Genomic DNA, 17,671 nt, shown 5'->3' on the forward strand with positions numbered 1-17,671 from the left:
TCCCCAAGTACAAAAGCAACCCTTAAAAGTCAACTCTATCCCTTACTCAAGTACACCCATCCATCCCTCTCTCCCATCACTCCTCTCCCATCACCCCTCTCTCCCTCTCATTCTCTCTCTCCATTTTTCAAACAACACCCCATGAGAGCACCCAACGTCCATGGCTCCATGAGAGGAGCTAGTGTGGCCCACCTTTCTATCTCTCATCTCCACCCTCTGAAACCAATCTCAACCGTTGAAATTCTTTCCTTGGAGCTCTAAGATCTATTGGAGGAAGGAGGAGTTCAAGATCTAGAGGTGGGTGCTTCTATAGCCTAGATTTGATGTTTTTATGATGGGCCAAGTGAGGCCTACTGATTGATGGTATGGATCTCACTTTGGACCCTAGATGTGGCCGATGGCCCACCTTGATTATCATGATCATTCCATGATGGGACTATTCTCCATGGACCCCATCATGATGTTTACTTCCTAGTTTGATAGAGGTCATCTAGACCTTCCATTGTGGTGGAGAAGTAATCTCCACCGTTGATTTTTGATTTGGTGGGCCCACATGTATTGGGACCCATTTGAGGTACGATTGAAAGCATGGAACGGAGGGCCCATACTGTCGGGGTCCCTCCATCACTCGATCTCTCTCTTTCTCTCTCTCTCCTCCCTTTTATTTGTGGTCCCCATGATATGTATGTGATATCTAGACTGTCCATCAAATGGACCTCATGGCCATCTAAACCATGTGGGCCCTACCTTATAGATGTTGGGAAAACACAAATGTAAGGTTGACCCAAATCAAGTGGGCCACGTCCATGTGGGACCCACCTTGATTGTATATTCTGACCATCTGTCCAGCATCCCTGGACGCTGGACGTGGTTAGTGGAGTGTGAAGGGTCGTGCACTGGCAGGTGGAAACAAAAATAATAGCTTGATTTAACAAGCTTTAGAAAGGGTCGCTTATGCAGGTCCCACCTTGATGTATGAAGTCAATCCACGCCGTCTATTCTATTCCCTGGCTCATTTTAGGCGTTGAGCCAAAAAATGGAGTCAATCTGATTTTCTAGTGGGCCATAGCGTTGAAAACAGTAGTTGTTACCGTTGAAATCTACCTTGATTTTTCTACCCGCCAAAACACATCACATATTGGGCTTGTTTGGTCCATCTTGAGTCCTGAAATCCAATGGCTGGGGTGGATTTTGCTGATGCGGGCTTCATGTGTAAAAGACCTCAGAAAAACTAATTAAAAAAAAAAAAGGCAGCAGCGCCTGCTGCTGCCGCTGACGCCAGCAGCGTCCCCTTGCTGCTATGATGCTAGAGGCAGGGACGTGGGTCCCTGCCGTGGGACCCACCGTGATGTGTGTAGAACATCTACACCGTGCATTTTGACGGGGCCCCTTAGGGCAGTGGTCCCTCTAAAAATCAGCCTTATGTGGTGCTTAGGTGGCCCACATCACAGGAAATAGTGTGAATGAATGTCTGCCCTTGAAACCCTTTTTCGGTGTCACAAAAATTTTGGATTAATATGAAATTTGTTTTTTTCTCTGCATCCAGGTCAGTGTGACCTTATGAACAGATTGGATGATAGATAACCATTATGGTGGGCCCCACTTGGGACCCACTTGTGATGGGATTAGAATGGCAGTGTACCACACACTAGCCTATAGCTACTGTTGAAGCAGCAGGTTCCGTGGAGCCCATCTTGGTGACGTGTGCACCCCACGTGTGTGGACCCTACCATGATGCATGCGTTGCATATCAACCGTCCAACCAGATAGAGCTGGGACGGGCAGGAGCTTTGAGTAGCCACTGTGATGTTTCATCCAAATCGTCTATTCATCAGGCTGTACTAAACACTAACACTTACACCCTCCCACACACACGTGTGTATACACTTATATGATATATTATTTTATAATATAATATTTATATTACACAATGAAATGGTGGCCCACATGCGTGGTATATATACATACATATATATATATATATATATATATATATATATATATATATATATATATATATATATATATTATTTGCACCGTCCAGATGAATCTGGACGGTGAGTTTGGGCAGCCTTCTGCCATTGTATAATATAAAATATTATATTATAAAATATATGTTATATTAATAATACTATGTGCATGGCCCACGTACGTGGGACCCACCTGATGTATTTGATTCATTCAAACCCACCTGGTGTATTTGATTCATCCAAGCCCACCTGCTGTGATATATATAATGTTGTGGTCCCCATATCTCCTCCGTCCATCGATTTTCATGAGGACCACCGTGTTGTATGGGTCTTAACTACACTGTCCAGATCGTTGGACGGTGGGACCTACACACCGATGTATGTGTTACACCTGAACTGTCTATCCACACTACCTAGCAGCATGTGGACCCCACACCAGCAATATAACTGATGTGATAACATCAACACTTCTGTGGGCCACTAATGCTTGTGTTGTATCCCTACCGTCCATCCATTTCTAGGGTTACACAGTAGTAGGACGTCAGCAGGTTATGTGGGACCCACCGTGATGTATTTATTTCATCCATACCGTCCCGATTGTGCTGGACAGTGCTGATCATCATTAGTGGCCATGTACCCTTATGATCGTGGATACACATGTTGCACCTGCCACTATTGAAATGATCTTAGATGTAATCCAAGCTCCCACTGTCCATCAAGACATAGGACCCACCGTGATTTATATGTTTTATATTCACACCGTCCATTCATGTGGCCCCCACGTGATGTACATGTTTGATCCGAGTTGTCCATGTCACGTGGCCCACTTTGATGTACATGAAGTCCATGAGTAAGGCCCATTGTGATATATCTGAGGCTCATCCATGAGGCCCATCATGATATATATTTGAGGCCCAGGTACAGTGCCCACCTGTTGTGTACACGAGGCCCAAGGAGCGCGGCCCACTGTTGTATATGAGGCCCACATATGAGGCCCATGGTGATGCATTTACGGTCGATTTGACGAGGCCCATTGTGATATATCCGAGGCCCATGGGTGTGGCCCATTGAGATGTATTCAAGGCCCATGGGCAAGACCCAATATGATGTATTCAAGGCCCATTGTAATGTATTCGAGCTCCGTGGGCGTGGCCCATTGTGATATATTTGAGGCCCTTGTATGAAGCTTGATGTGATGTATGTGAGGCCCATGAGTAAGGCCCATAAGTGATGTGTATTGGGCCATTGTGTGAGGCCATGGGCCCACTATATATTATATTTGGCTTTATGTGGGCCACTCCTTGGGAGCAATGTTGGTTAAATGGCCACATTGATGGGCAATGATGGTTTAATGTCCACGCTGTGACCTTCCCTTAGCCCTTGTTCGGCCCATTCTCATTGAGGCCGATTATCGAAGCCGATTCTGATTATTAAGGCTGATTATCGTGACCGATTGCCGATTCCGAGTATCGAGGCCGATTATTGACGCCGATTCTGATTATCGAGGCTGATTATCTTGACCGATTGCCAATTTCGAGTATCAAGGTCGATTATCAATCGATTCCGATTGTCATGTCTGTCTGCCGATTTTGATCGTCATGACCGGTTTGCCGATTCTGATTATTGATCGATTTTGATTGTCATGACCGATTGCCGATTGATGTGACCGATTTGCCGATTCTGACTATCGATCGATTCCAATTGTCGTGACCGATTGCTGATTTTAATTGACATGACCGGTTTGCTGATTCTGATTATCGATCGATTTCGATTGTCGTGACTGATTGCCGATTGACATGACTGATTTGCCGATTCTGACTAGCGAGCGACCCTGATTGTCGTGACCGATTACTGATTCTGATTGACATGACCGGTTTGTCATTCTGATTATCGATCAATTTTGATTGTCGTGACCGATTGCCGATTGACGTGACCGATTTGCCGATTTCGATTATCGATCGATTCCAAATTGTCGAGGCCGATTGTATAGGCCAATTCCGATTGTCGAGGCCGAGTATTGAGGCCTATGTGATGACGCCTATTGTGATGCATTTGAGGACCAGGCGATGGAGCCCATTGTGATATATGTTAGGCCTATGTGAAAGGCCCGTCATGATGTGTATTAAACTCTTGAGTGATGCCCATGGTGTTGTATATTCGGCCCTTGTGTGAGGCCATGGGTCCACTATATGTTAGGCTCTATGTGGGTCATTCCTTGAGGGCAATGTTGGTTAAATGTCCACATTGTCGAGGTTGATTGTCGATGTCGGTTATTGATATCGATTATGAGTATGTGACAGCATAGCATCATGATACATGCCCATACGCATCATCTGTATGCTTGTTATGAGATGTGGTTGATTATTGCATATGTCATTGAGCATGTTGTTATGAGACTTCCTGATAGGCAGAGGTTATCTCACATGAGCACACGGTATGCATAGGATTGATGCATGGCTGGTTCGTATGACTCATGCATCTTGCATTATGATTACTACACGACCTAGTGACATTAGGGCCATAGCCTCCACAGGCATATCGTGGTTGGCCAGAAGGGACACTGGAAATTTGTTCTAGCATCGGGTTGCCATAGAAGGCCCTGGGTAAAAATCTCTAAACCCTCTTGGTACCAGAGGACGCCCCAATGTCGAGACCGAGTGGATACATGAACGCCCGAGTGCCGAATACCAGGAGGCAGCGTCTCCCACTGTGTCGTGGTCGGTTGGGAGAGAGTGTGGCCTTACCCGCCTGAGCATAGGGGGCATTGCTAGGCTGAGTTTGAACAGCTCATGAATGGGTCTGCTATCGACGTGCCGGATAGGTATTGGTAGACTATTGGCTAGGCGGATAGTGAGGTTTCTTACGCTCACTTGGACTGTGCGGCTGGGAGAGCGATAGTGCCATTTGGAGTGTACTAAACCCCAGTGATGATCCCAAAGATGAACAATACTAATATGTGAACTTATTGAGTAGGAGTTGCGTACTCATTCATTCATTCATTCACTATCCACTCGGGCTGGTGGTGCGCAACTATTTGTTACGTGTACCTTCATAATGGTGAGGATTTCAGTTGGGGCGCGCGACTAACCTGAGATCAGGAGTTTACCACATTAAGTCTGACTATCCAAATTTAGGTATGAGACTGGTTTGGATAGAATTCCCTTGTGATAGACCCCGTAGCCAGCGATACTACGTATTATCATCCTGACTTCGCACTCTATCATGGTCATTTCATTCGCACCGCATATTGCATTACATTCGCGGCATATGGCATTTTGAGTTACCTGTGTTTCTGCATTTATATGGTTTAGATACGACATTTGATATTTGACTCTTTATGACTCCTCATTTGTATTGTTGATCTGTATCGCGTATTCTGATATTGTTCCTCATTTGTATAATTGATCTATATCTTGTATTCTGATATTGTTCCTCATTTGTATAATTGATCTGTATCGTGTATTCTGATATTGTTCCTTATTTGTATAGTTGATCTGTATTGCGTATTCTGATATTGTTTGATTTATGGACTTATCAGTATTTTTGCTTACTCTGATAATGTATGATTCATGACCTTGCGACTATTTTGACATTGTATGATTATGACATTGCGTTGAATACTTGGCACTTACCTTGTGCACACACTTACACCACCCTCTAAGCTTTCTATAAGCTTATGTACGATAAATGCGTACAGGTGATGTTAGGTTGCAGCACTGTTGAGCTTGGAGCGTGCAGCGTCTTCTGGAGGTTGATTTTCGATTTATGTATTTCCCTTTCAGCATTGTACTCAAATAATTATATTAGTGGATATGTGATGATGATGTTGCCTTTGTGAATTGGGTAATCTTGTGGTTATGCTTATTACGAGTTAAATGTATATAAAAAAATCCTCCTTGTAGAATCTCAGGATCGGAATCTGGTGTCTGGACACTAGGAGTCGAGAAAGGGGTACTACGGAGGTTGTCGGCACCGGATTCGACGATCGAGATTCCTGTGATTCCGATTTTCGAGTTTGGGGTGTGAAAATTCTCATTTGGACATCACTGGGGTCTCATACACTTTTGACATCGGTTGCTGCCTCATTGCATACATAACCAAGCAAGTGGAAGAGACCTCACTATCCGCTTCATTAGTAATATGCTAAAATTCACTCGGCTCATTAATGACAAACCCATTTTAGAGCTGGTCAGACTCAACCTAGTATATATCCCCTTCCCCCGGGTGGGTAAGGTCACATCCCCTTCCAACCGACCTTGACATAGTGGAAGACGTGACCTATTGGTATACGACCCTCGTACACTCATGATTCCACTTGCTCTAGACATTAAAGCATCCCGTGATCTCAAGGTTTAGGGTCTTTCACCCATGGACATCCTTAGCGTCCAATATGCTATAACAAAATTTTAGGTGTCAATTCTCACAACTGTCAACTATAATAATTCCATGGTGCCTACAACCCTAATTTTCTTAGGGTGTGCATGCAAATGCGTGAATGTTAGAGTTCATAATTTGAGTCATGCAACCATGTTATGCAAATCATGTATACAAGCAAAGGCGGCCCCATCTCATATGAGTCCCTTGAAAAGTCCCAATTGCATGGTTATCAACACAACTTTGCCGCTTACAGGCAAGCTAACAACCATGACCTGAGTACCAACCACAACCCCGTGGCATACGTTATGATACATTCACATCCATAGTCATGCACACATATGATACGTATGAGCATAGAAATAGGCATGGTATGCATTGCACTAAGCATATTATCACTGTCGATCTTATCGAGGTCAGGAATACTAGCATGTTACCAATTATGACCCATATATGGGTATAACCATTCATATATACCACATAAGGTGCAACAACATTAAATAGCATAATACAAAGATTAAGAGAACCCAAAGGGAATCCCCTACTAAAATTTAAATATCAAGTGTCAAGGACCATATAAGACTTATATAGCCTCGTACTTAGGCCTACATGCATAAAATGGACCGGTAAAACCAATGTACGGTTCATATAAAACATGCACCTCAAACAAATATACAATACATTAGGAAATTCCAGTGGCGGGCAGTTAATCCCTACTGTTTTCTATAACAAACTAATGAAATATTTGTGTTTTCACTGCATATAGGTTTACTTGACCTCTTGTTAAATTACGTCATAGTGGAATCCAATCGTTCAATGGGCCACTGTTGAGTGTCAAATATTGCATATTTTCCCATATTTATATCTTGGTTTTATGAACATGATAATGCTTAATTGGTATACTTTATACATGTTTGTATTGTGAGGTGAATTTGAGAGCTTGGATTGAAAAGAATGCTAAAAACATGGATTTAATACTCAAGAATCACCAAAGCAAGGAGTGGATCTTAGGAGACCAAGATTGAAGATTTCAAGACCTCAAGTTCCAAGGAAACCAAGTACAAATGATGAAGAAAAGACTGGAGAAGATTGCTTAATGCACAGCAGAAAACAGACAAATTCGGTCTGACTGAAACCAAGTTCGGTTCGACCGAAATCGTACAAAACAGTCTAGTAATGAAATTCAGGGCTAATTTAGTTCGACCGAAGGATAATTCTGTCCGACTGAAAGAAGGATTCAGTGTGACTAAAAGTGCATAAAAAGCTCCAATGCTGAAAGGAGTTAATTCGGTCCGACCGAAACTTAAGTTCAGTCCGATCGAACCCAAGCTCGATGTGACCGAAATTGGGCAACCGTTGATGACAGAATTCAATCACAACTCGAAATCGACTTTGGTTCGATTGAAGCATAACTCTGCTGTGTAAATTTGAGGCGGTTTCAAAGTCGCTCCAAGCAAATACTATAAATATGGGTCTCTTAATTGTTTATAAACACGAATTAGGGTTGAAATAGTGGAGCAAAGTGTTGGAGAACTTTAAGGACTCCTTCCTTCTTCCCCATTCTTCTTCTTTTAGTTAGTTTTTTTATTTTCTTTAAGAGTTTTAGTCTTAGTCATGTCTATGGTTAACTAAACTTCTTAGCTAGAGCTAAGAGGTGAAGCTTGTAGCGGGTTGAGATGTTTATCTTACTTTAATTCATGTTTATATTGAACTTCATTGATTTCTAGTTTGAATTTAAGGAACATTTTCAGTTTTCTGTGGTTTATTGTGGCTCAAATTACAATAGATGTTGTGATAGCTTTGAATATTGTCACGCCCCAAACTCAGAAACCGGGCTCACAAAATTTTCGATCGCCGAATCCGGCACCGACAGCCTCCGTAGGACCCCATTCTCAGCTCCCAGCGCCCATTCGCCAGGTTCCGATCCTGAGATGCTACGAGGAGGATCTTTTTTAACATCAGTTTGATTTATAATAAGCATAACCAAAGGCATAACCTACAAACAACAACCAAAAACTCCATCACATTTCCACTATGATCAAAAACTTTACAAGTACAATGACTATAAAGGAAAATATAATGAAGATGAACAAAACTCCAAAATAATCTGCCACGTGCTCAAGCCTCAGCGCTGCTGCGATCCAACGTCACCTGCACGCAATGGTCGCGCATAAGCTTATAGAAGCTTAGAGGGTGGTGAAAGTGTGTGCTCAAGGTGGTAATGCAGTTATGCAGTATCAGAGTAATGCGGAACATGCTGATGAAAGCCAAGAATACCATAGCCGTACCTAGGCCATGCGGTGCAAAGCATGAATGATGTCGGCTATACTAAGGCCATGCAATGCAAAATGCAACTCAAGCATACAAATCCTCACCTAAGTCCACATGTCAATACGGCTCAAAATCTGAAATATCACCGGGGTCTAGTACACTCTAAGCCAGATTGCCGCTCCATCGTGCGCAATAAGGTGAGTGGAAAAGACCTCACTATCCGCCTACCAATATCGGGCTTGGCTCATCAATAGCGAACCCATTCCTCGAGCTGGTCAGACTCAGCCTAGCATTGCCCTCTCCTCTCGGGCGGGTAAGGCCGCACCCCCTCCCAACCGACCACGACACAGTGGAAAGCGCAATCGTCTGGTAATCGGTACTTGGCGCTCATGCACCCACTCGGTCTAGACGTTTGAGCAACCTCTTGGTACCATAAGGGTTTATGGATTTTCACCCAGGGATATCTATAGCACCCCATGTAGAACAGTATTTCTGGTATCCAATCCTGCCAACCACGATACGTCTGTGGAGGTTACGGCTCTGATGTCACTAGGGCATACAATAACCATATCACACAATGCGAATGCATGAATCACACTATCCAGTCATACAGCAATCCTGCGCGTATCGTGCGCTCATATAGGGCAACACCCCCCTGTACGGGAGCCCCTAAACAATCTGCCCGAAGGCATATGCTATGATCAGTCATTTCCCATATCAAGCATACGTATGATGATCATAACGAAGATGGGCCTAGACAGCCTACACATTATACGTATGGGCCCTAGGGGAAGTCATAATGCGGACATTTAACCAACACTATGCTTGCAATGGGGACGTCAAACTACCATTGCTCCTAAGGTATAGCCCGTCGTAAACATCATTATATAAATCATGTTGGGATTGCACATTGCAATGGACCTTAGGTATATTCCATTGGGCCTTCAATACATTAAATGGGTCATATCATATAGGCCTCATATTCATCAAGTGGGCCACATCAATGGGCCGCACCAATGGGCCTTATGTGCATTGCAATGGGCCATAACCCGTGGGCCTTAAAATGCATCAAATGGGCCTAATCTTATGGGCCATATGTGCATCAAATGGGCCGCACCAATTAGGCTCCATGCACATCCAATGGGCCATGCCCAACAAAAGTGGTGGTGATGATTTCCACCATTAAAATTCCTAAGGCCCACCATGAAATATTTTTAATATCAACTTGATGGGAAACTGCTATGGCCCCTTGGAATTTTGAACGGTGGGCGTCATTGACCACTACTTTGAATGGTGGGACCCACATGAAGGCCCACCACCCTGTATATTATATATAATATAATATATAACTTATATATAGTATATACAATATTATATATTATATAATATTATATATATATACACACACACATGCACACACACACGTATATTACAGGGGGCTCCACCGTCCGCTTGGACGGTGGGAAGGAAGCACATATATCACTATGGGCTCCACGTGGGGCCCACCATACGTTTGCTTTCCATCCAACCTGTTGAGAAGGTCACGCAGACCTGGATTGAAGTGGAAAAACAAATTTCATATTGATCCTAAACTTCTGTGGACCCAAAAGGAGTTTCAATGGTAGAGTTCAATTCACACTGTTTCCTATAATGTGGGCCACCTGAGTCTTGGATGGACCTGGATTTTAGAGGGTGGTCCACTGCCCTGAGGGCCCACCATATGAATGGATTGGATGACAAATAAACAGTAAGGTGGGGCCCACGGCTGGAGCCGTGGGATCCTGCCCGCCAGCCCGTCTGCCCGGACGTGTGCAGGTAGCGCCTGCTGCCATTCTGACAACAGCAGCAGTTGTTGCATACATGTATATATTTTTTTTAAAATGCATTTTCTTGTGGTTTTTCAAGTGTGCGGCCCGCATCATGTAAATCCATCCCAGCCATTGGTCTCTGCAGACTATGATAAGTCTATCGAGCCCAATATTGGACATGTCCTGGCGCGTAAGAAATTTTAAGCACATTTGAAAGGTGAAAATCACCGTTTTTAATGCTATGGCCCACCAGATACTCGGATCAACCTCATTTCTCAGCTCAACGCCTAAAATTGTCTGAGGAAAAGGTTGGACGGCTTGGATTGAACACATACATTAAGGTGGGGCCTGAACAAGTGGTCCACCCAAAAAGCTTGTGAATCAAGCTAATATTTTTGTTTCCCTTACACATCCAGCGTCCCTAGACGCTGGACAGTGTTGCATAACACTTTAAGGTGGGCCCTGTTCAGGTGGGCCACTAAATGATGGATGGTGTGGTCACAACATATATGAAAAATGGGCCCCCACCTACAAATGGCTTGGATCAAATACATGCTTCATGGTGGGGTCCATTCAAGTGGGCCATACAACCATGTTATGATCACACATAAAAAAATGAAAATAGAAAGGGAAAGAGAGAGATGAGAGTGGGACACGCGTGATGGAGGGACCCCGACACTATGGGCCCTCCCTTGCACTAAATCATACATCAAGTGGGTCCCATTACACATAGGCCCATTAAATCAAAATCCAACGGTGGAGATCCCTTCTCCACTAAATTAGACGGTCTAGATGACCCTAAATATGCAAGGAAAATAAACATCATGATGGGGTCCATGGAGAATGGCCCCATCATGGAATGATCATGATGATCCAAGTGGGCCATCGGCCACATCTTAGGGTCCAAAGTGAGATCCAAACCATTGATCGGTTGGCCTCACTTGGCCCATCTTAAAAACATTAAAACTACCCTATCAAAGCACCCACCACTTGATCTTCTTGCTCCCTTGGCTTCCTTAGCTCCTTAGCTTTGATTCCAACGGAGGAGATGAGGTTTGGATGGTTGAGATGGGAGATGAAAGGGTAGGAAATGGGCCACACTTGAATCTTGGGAGGAATGGGAGAAGCTTGGACGGATGGTGCTCTCTTGCTTGGGAATGAGTTTGAAAATGAATGAGAGATAGAGACTTGAAAAGGGAGAGGGATGGGTGATGGATGTGTTGATGTGGTGAGTGATGGGTGTAAGAGCCCCTTTTTTGACTTTTGTGGCTAATGGTGTAAGAAAGGTATGGGCTTGTGTAAGAACTTTTTGACTTTTGGGGCTTGCTTGGGAAAGGGTGAAAGGTGATGTGTACTTGACATGATGGGATGGATTGAGGTGACATGTTGTAGAGATTCTCTCGGGATTCGCACACGCGGCGTTTTCCTCGCATCGAACGCTGGCCCACATCTCCTGGCCAGAGTATCGCATCGGCGCGCGAGTCGCGGCATCGGAACCGCGGCGACGACGCGGTCGCTAAGGTACAAGTCTTAGGTTGAGTCGACTCCGGTTGACGGTAAGAGAATCAAGGTCGCGTGTAAATACCGGTTAGGGGTCGAATGTTGCTGGAATTCGACCGGAAAGACCGCGGAAGTCTATGGAACGGTACGGTCTAGGATACGGGGCTTACAAATATCTTCTTATCTATTTTGATATTGTTGAGATTGGTAAATTTTATGATTCACCATCATCTCCTGGGCATGGTGGATGGTTGAATTCCCTTCCAATCATCTTAACAATGGTTCTTAATGTGTGAACTATTTCAATGAGAAGATCAGATTGTGCTTCAATTATTTTATCTTCTAAACTGGATAGGATATGATTTCGATTCTAGTTGTGTTTATTGAATCAAGGTAGCATCTTAATAGCTACAAGTGGATCCTTGGCGCTCTAATTCCTCTTTTAATTGATAATTCTTTCACAATTATTCTCAACTATCCCAGATCTTAGTTTTTGTTCTTATTCTAATTCTAGTTCTACTTACTTTCAGAATACGTACAAGTATAGTCCCTGTGGATTCGACCTCGGTCTCACCGAGTTATTACTACATTGCAACCCTGCACTTGGGGTTGTGAACAAGTTTTTGGTGCCATTGTCGAGGACTATGACTATTTTTCTGAGAATAATTAGTATTGGAATTAGTTTAGGATTAGGGTTAAGTTTTTGTTCCTAGGTTGGGATTTTCTGAATTTATTTTTAGAACTTACTTTGTTTTCTGTTTTATAGAATCCTAACATAACAAATTCAATCCGGTAACTTCTCTCTAACTCTCTCTTATTTGTAGACTTCTTATTTGTCATAGTTTTTAGTTTTCTTTTTCTTAGGTTTTAGTTGTTTGGAATTTGAGGGTTGTGAGTGTTTCATGCCTAAGTAGGTTTGTGATAACACTCTTTGTCTCTTGAGTGAAGGAGTAGTTGAAGGGTTTCCTATCCATTAGGGGTGCACACGGTTCGATTCGGTCTAGTTTTGGGGTGATACTAGAACCGAACCGTTCCCTACGGTTCTAAGATTTTTGGAACCGGAGCCGGACTGTTAGCACCCTAAAACTGAACCGGAACCGGACTGTGAAAACCGGTTCGGTTCTGGATCAGTTCCACGGTTTTAGGACGGCTAGCGAGAGAGGGATGGTTGAACGGAGAGAGAGAGAGAGAGAGAGAGAGAGAGAGAGAGAGAGAGTTCGGCAAAAATCAACAATGGGCATTCCCTCTCAATATGTTCCTTGTGATGGCCCATCTTAGTTTTTGGATCAGGTTGATCTCCCTCCCTCCCCCTACACCTACAGATCTTGGAGGGCTTTCACACATTGAATGGCAATGGTTGGTTGGATTCTCTTCGACAAAGCATCTGATCAAACACCAAAGCAATAGGATCCAGAACTGGACTGCAAATTCTAATGAATGAGAACAAGGACACTGGTTCTTTCAATCGGAAAAATTGCAAGATTGGAAACACATATTACCACAAAGACTTAAGGAAGAACGTGGAGAAGGCAAACTCGTCACTTGGGTCACCTTGAAGGTTTGCTTCTGGCTTCCTTTGGAGATAATGCAGGTAAATCCAACTGATATTAGTGCCAAATATCAAAGTTGGAAGATATGGTGCTGAATCTGCTGTGAAGAAGCTTGTAGCTATTGACACCAACACAACAAGGGAAGGCAACCATGGTTCGTGTCATGGTTCGTGTAACTGTTCGGATCAATGGTTTGGATCTACGGTTTAGTTGACAGTTCGGTTCGGTTTTACAGGACCCTAAACCGGAATCGATCCGTAATCAACGGTTCTAGAAATTTTGGAACCGGAACTGGATTGTTAGCACTCTAGAACTAGACCAAATTGGACCAATCCAACGGTTTTAGTCTGGTTACACGGTTCAATGGTTCGATGTGCACCCCTAGTATCCATAACCGGATTAGACACCACCTGAGATCCTTTGAGTTAATAAAAGAGATGGCTATAAATCAACCTCAACACTCAGTTGAGGAAGTCCAGGATGAGAATGAGGTGCATCATGCACCCCCGCCTCGTACTCTACGAGATTATTTATAACCAGTGGGGGCGAGTACACCCTCCTGCATGATATTCCCATTGAATGTAGGAACCGTAGATGTTAAATCAGAAGTGATTAAACTCCTTCCTAAGTTTCACAGATTAGAATCTGAAAGTCCATACTTGCATATGAAAGAGTTTGATGAGATAATATCCACACTATACTTTCCAAACATGTCCGAGGACACAGTTAGATTGAACTTGTTCGCTTTCTCCTTGAAAGAAATGGCTAAGTTGTGGCTGCATTCCTTAAGACCATGGTCCATTGGCACATGGGCTGAGATGACAAGGGAGTTCCTTAAAAAGTTCTTCCCGTATCATAAAACAAATACCTTAAAGGAAAGCAATCATGAATTTTGTGCAAAAAGATGGTGAGACCTTCTTTCAATGTTGGAAGCGATATAAGGATCTCATAAATTCATGTCCACAACATGGCTACGAAATATGGCGGATAACAAGCTTTTTTTTTTATGATGGGTTGACCTCGCCCATGCGCCAATTTGTGGAGATGGTGTAATGGGGAATTTATGAATAAGGAAGCAGATGATGCGTGGGATTATTTTGATAAACTTGTTGAAAATGCGCAATCATGGGATGCCTCCCTAAGACCCACCACTTCTAAGCCTGCTCAACTAAAGGAGAAGGGAGGAATCTATATTTTGAAGGAAGAAGATGACATAAATGCAAGAGTGACCAATCTCACAAGAAAATTGAGGCCATGAAATTTAAGCAGGCAGAACCTATCAAACCCAATAAGGCCGCGGAAATTGTTAGTGGTATTTATGCTTGCAACATACATACAATTGAAAATTGCCCAACAATTTCTGCTTTTTAAGAAATATTGAATGGGCAATCAAATACCGTGAACAACTACCAAAGACCTTTCAGAGGGCCCACCTCAAATACATATAATTCTAGTTAGAGGAATCATCCAAACTTCAGTTGGAGGAACAGACAAACTGCTATTCCTCAAGGAATCCCTACCTAATTCTTTAATCAAGGGAAACCTCATGAGGAACCGGTTTAAATTCCACACAAACTCAAGAGCTCATCAAGCAAAGCACACTTTGAGTATTATAAGACCTTACAAAGGCTATACAAAGGATTGAGTCACACTTAACGATTGGGGAGAAAGGGATATTTTCATCCCAACCTCTACCCAATCTGAAACTGCAATATGATATAAGTGACCTGAGCTCTTCCAATCAACATGTGGAACAGGCTAAGTCTATCACCACTCTTAGAAGTGGAAAGACAATTGAAAAAAATATTCCGACGAGGGCTAAAAATCCTAAGTACTTGGAAGAACTTAAGGATGATGGAATTAGCGACATCCCATAGGAGATAGAACCGAAATCTCAAAATAAGTCGATTGCATCATTCCCCCAATGGTTGATTGCACCAAAACTTTTCTCTAACTCTCAGGATATTTTAGAGGTGTTTAAGCAAGTGAAGGTCAATATCCCTCTACTGGACGCCGTTAAACAAATCCCTTCATATGCCAAATTTCTGAAAGATTTATGCACTACCAAAAGAGAGCAAAACATACAAAAGAAAATTTGTTTGATAGAAAAAGTGAGTGCCATCCTCAAATAAGATATGCCACAAAAATACAAGGATCCTGGTAGCCCAACCATCACTTGTGTAATTGGGAACCACCGGATTGAGCATGCACTTATTGACTTGGGGGTAAGTATAAATCTAATCCCTTTCTCGGTTTACAAACAACTATGCCTAGGTGAATTAAAACCACCCGGACCACGTTACAACTTGTTGATTGATCGATTCGTGTCCCGAGAGGGATGATTAATGATGTGTTGGTTCAAGTTGATAAATTTTGATATCTAGTAGATTTTATTGTTTTAGATATTCAACCCATCGTGGATGTGAGCACTCTGATACTCGTCATTCTTAGTCACCCATTCCTTGCTACATCAAATGTCATCATTAATTGTAGGAATAGAATTATAAATTTATCTTTCAAAAATATGACGTTGGAGCTCAACATCTTTTTTAATATGAGAAAACATCTAGAGGATAATGACGATACCCACGACATAACATAATCGATTCTTTCGTGGAAGATAGAGTACTTTTGACTCTATACTCTGACCCTCTAGAGATGTGCTTGGCCTGTTCCCCTGATTTAGATGATGACATGATTAAGGAGATAGATGTCCTACTTGATGCTACAATGGTACTTGAAGTTAACCAGTGAAAGCCATAATTTGAGAAATTGCCCCAAATCGATGTAGTGCTTTTATCGTCTAGCCTCAAAGCACCGAATCTTGACCTAAAACATTTGCCTACTGATCTTAATTATGTTTATTTAGATCAAGATGAGACATATCTGATGATGATTTCTTCCCACTTTGAGTAAGAACAAGAGAGTATGCTTATTTTTACTCTTATTGAGTATAAAGGAGCCATTGGATGGTCGATTGCGGACCTCAAGGGAATTGACCCTTTGATTTGTACTCACCGCATTCATCTTAAGGATAATGTGAAAACCTCCCGACAACCAAACATCGACTCAATCCAAATATGAAAGAAATGGTTAAGGCCAAGGTACTTAAGTTGTTGGATGTGGGTATCATATACCCTATATCTGACAGTCAATGGGTGAGTCTAACTTAGGTAGTTCCTAAAAAGTCCGGAATCATCATCGTAGCTAATGCCGATAATGAACCTGTGCTAACTAGAGTTACTTTTGGTTGAAGAATGTGCATTGACTACAGGAAATTGAATACTATCACAAGGAATGACCACTTTCCTTTACCTTTCATTGAACAAATTTTGGAAAGGTTAGCTGGTCACTCTTACTATTGCTTCCTTGATGGATATTCGGCCTATAATCAGATAGATATAGCCCTTGATGATCATGAGAAGACAACATTCACATGCCCTTTTGGCACATTTTCTTACCGAAGGATGCCATTCAGGTTGTGTAATACTCTCTCCACCTTTCAGCGATGCATGTTAAGTATATTTTCTGACATGGTGGGGCAATATTTAGAGGTCTTCATGGATGACTTTTCTGTCGTTGGTCCATCCTTCAGTGAGTGTTTGGAAAATCTTAAAAATGTGCTAAAGAGATGTGAGGAAAAGAATTTGGTTTTGAATTGAAAAAAGTGACATTTCATGGTTCTTAAGGGAATAGTGCTTGGACACATAATTTTGTTTAAGGGAATTATGGTGGACAAGGCAAAAATTGATCTTATCTCTAACCTACCTCCACACAAGAGCATACGTGACGTGCGATCTTTCTTAAGATATACAGGATTTTATAGACGATTCATAAAGGACTTTAGTTATCTCTCTCATCCTTTATGTAATCTCCTTCAAAAGGATATACCATTCGAGTGCAATGAAGAATGCCATGAAACTTTCACTAAGCTCAAGGGCATGTTGATACCGCTTCTATCATGCAGCCACCCGACTGGAGCATACCTTTTGAGATTATGTGTGATGTGTCTAATTATACTATTGGGGCAGTGTTAGGCCAGAGAAAAGAGAAGAAGCCCTATGTGATTTACTATGCGAGTAGAACTTTAAATTCTGCCCAAGTGAACTACTCTACCACAGAGAAAGAACTCTAAGCCGTAGTGTTTGCTTTAGACAAATATAGGTCCTACTTGATTGGATCCAAGATCATTATCTAC

At 42.6% G+C, this 17,671-nt stretch overlaps 1 non-coding gene across 1 annotated transcript; it reads right to left on the reverse strand.

Annotated features, from left to right (window-relative positions):
* Positions 1 to 14,338: 14,338 nt before the first annotated feature.
* LOC131229989 (small nucleolar RNA R71) lies at positions 14,339 to 14,447 on the reverse strand. Its single transcript, XR_009163721.1, has one exon. It is a non-coding gene; the product is annotated as a small nucleolar RNA R71 (small nucleolar RNA).
* Positions 14,448 to 17,671: the final 3,224 nt, after the last annotated feature.

This window comes from Magnolia sinica, chromosome 16 (genome assembly GCF_029962835.1).
Source record: "Magnolia sinica isolate HGM2019 chromosome 16, MsV1, whole genome shotgun sequence".
Lineage (NCBI taxonomy): Eukaryota > Viridiplantae > Streptophyta > Magnoliopsida > Magnoliales > Magnoliaceae > Magnolia > Magnolia sinica.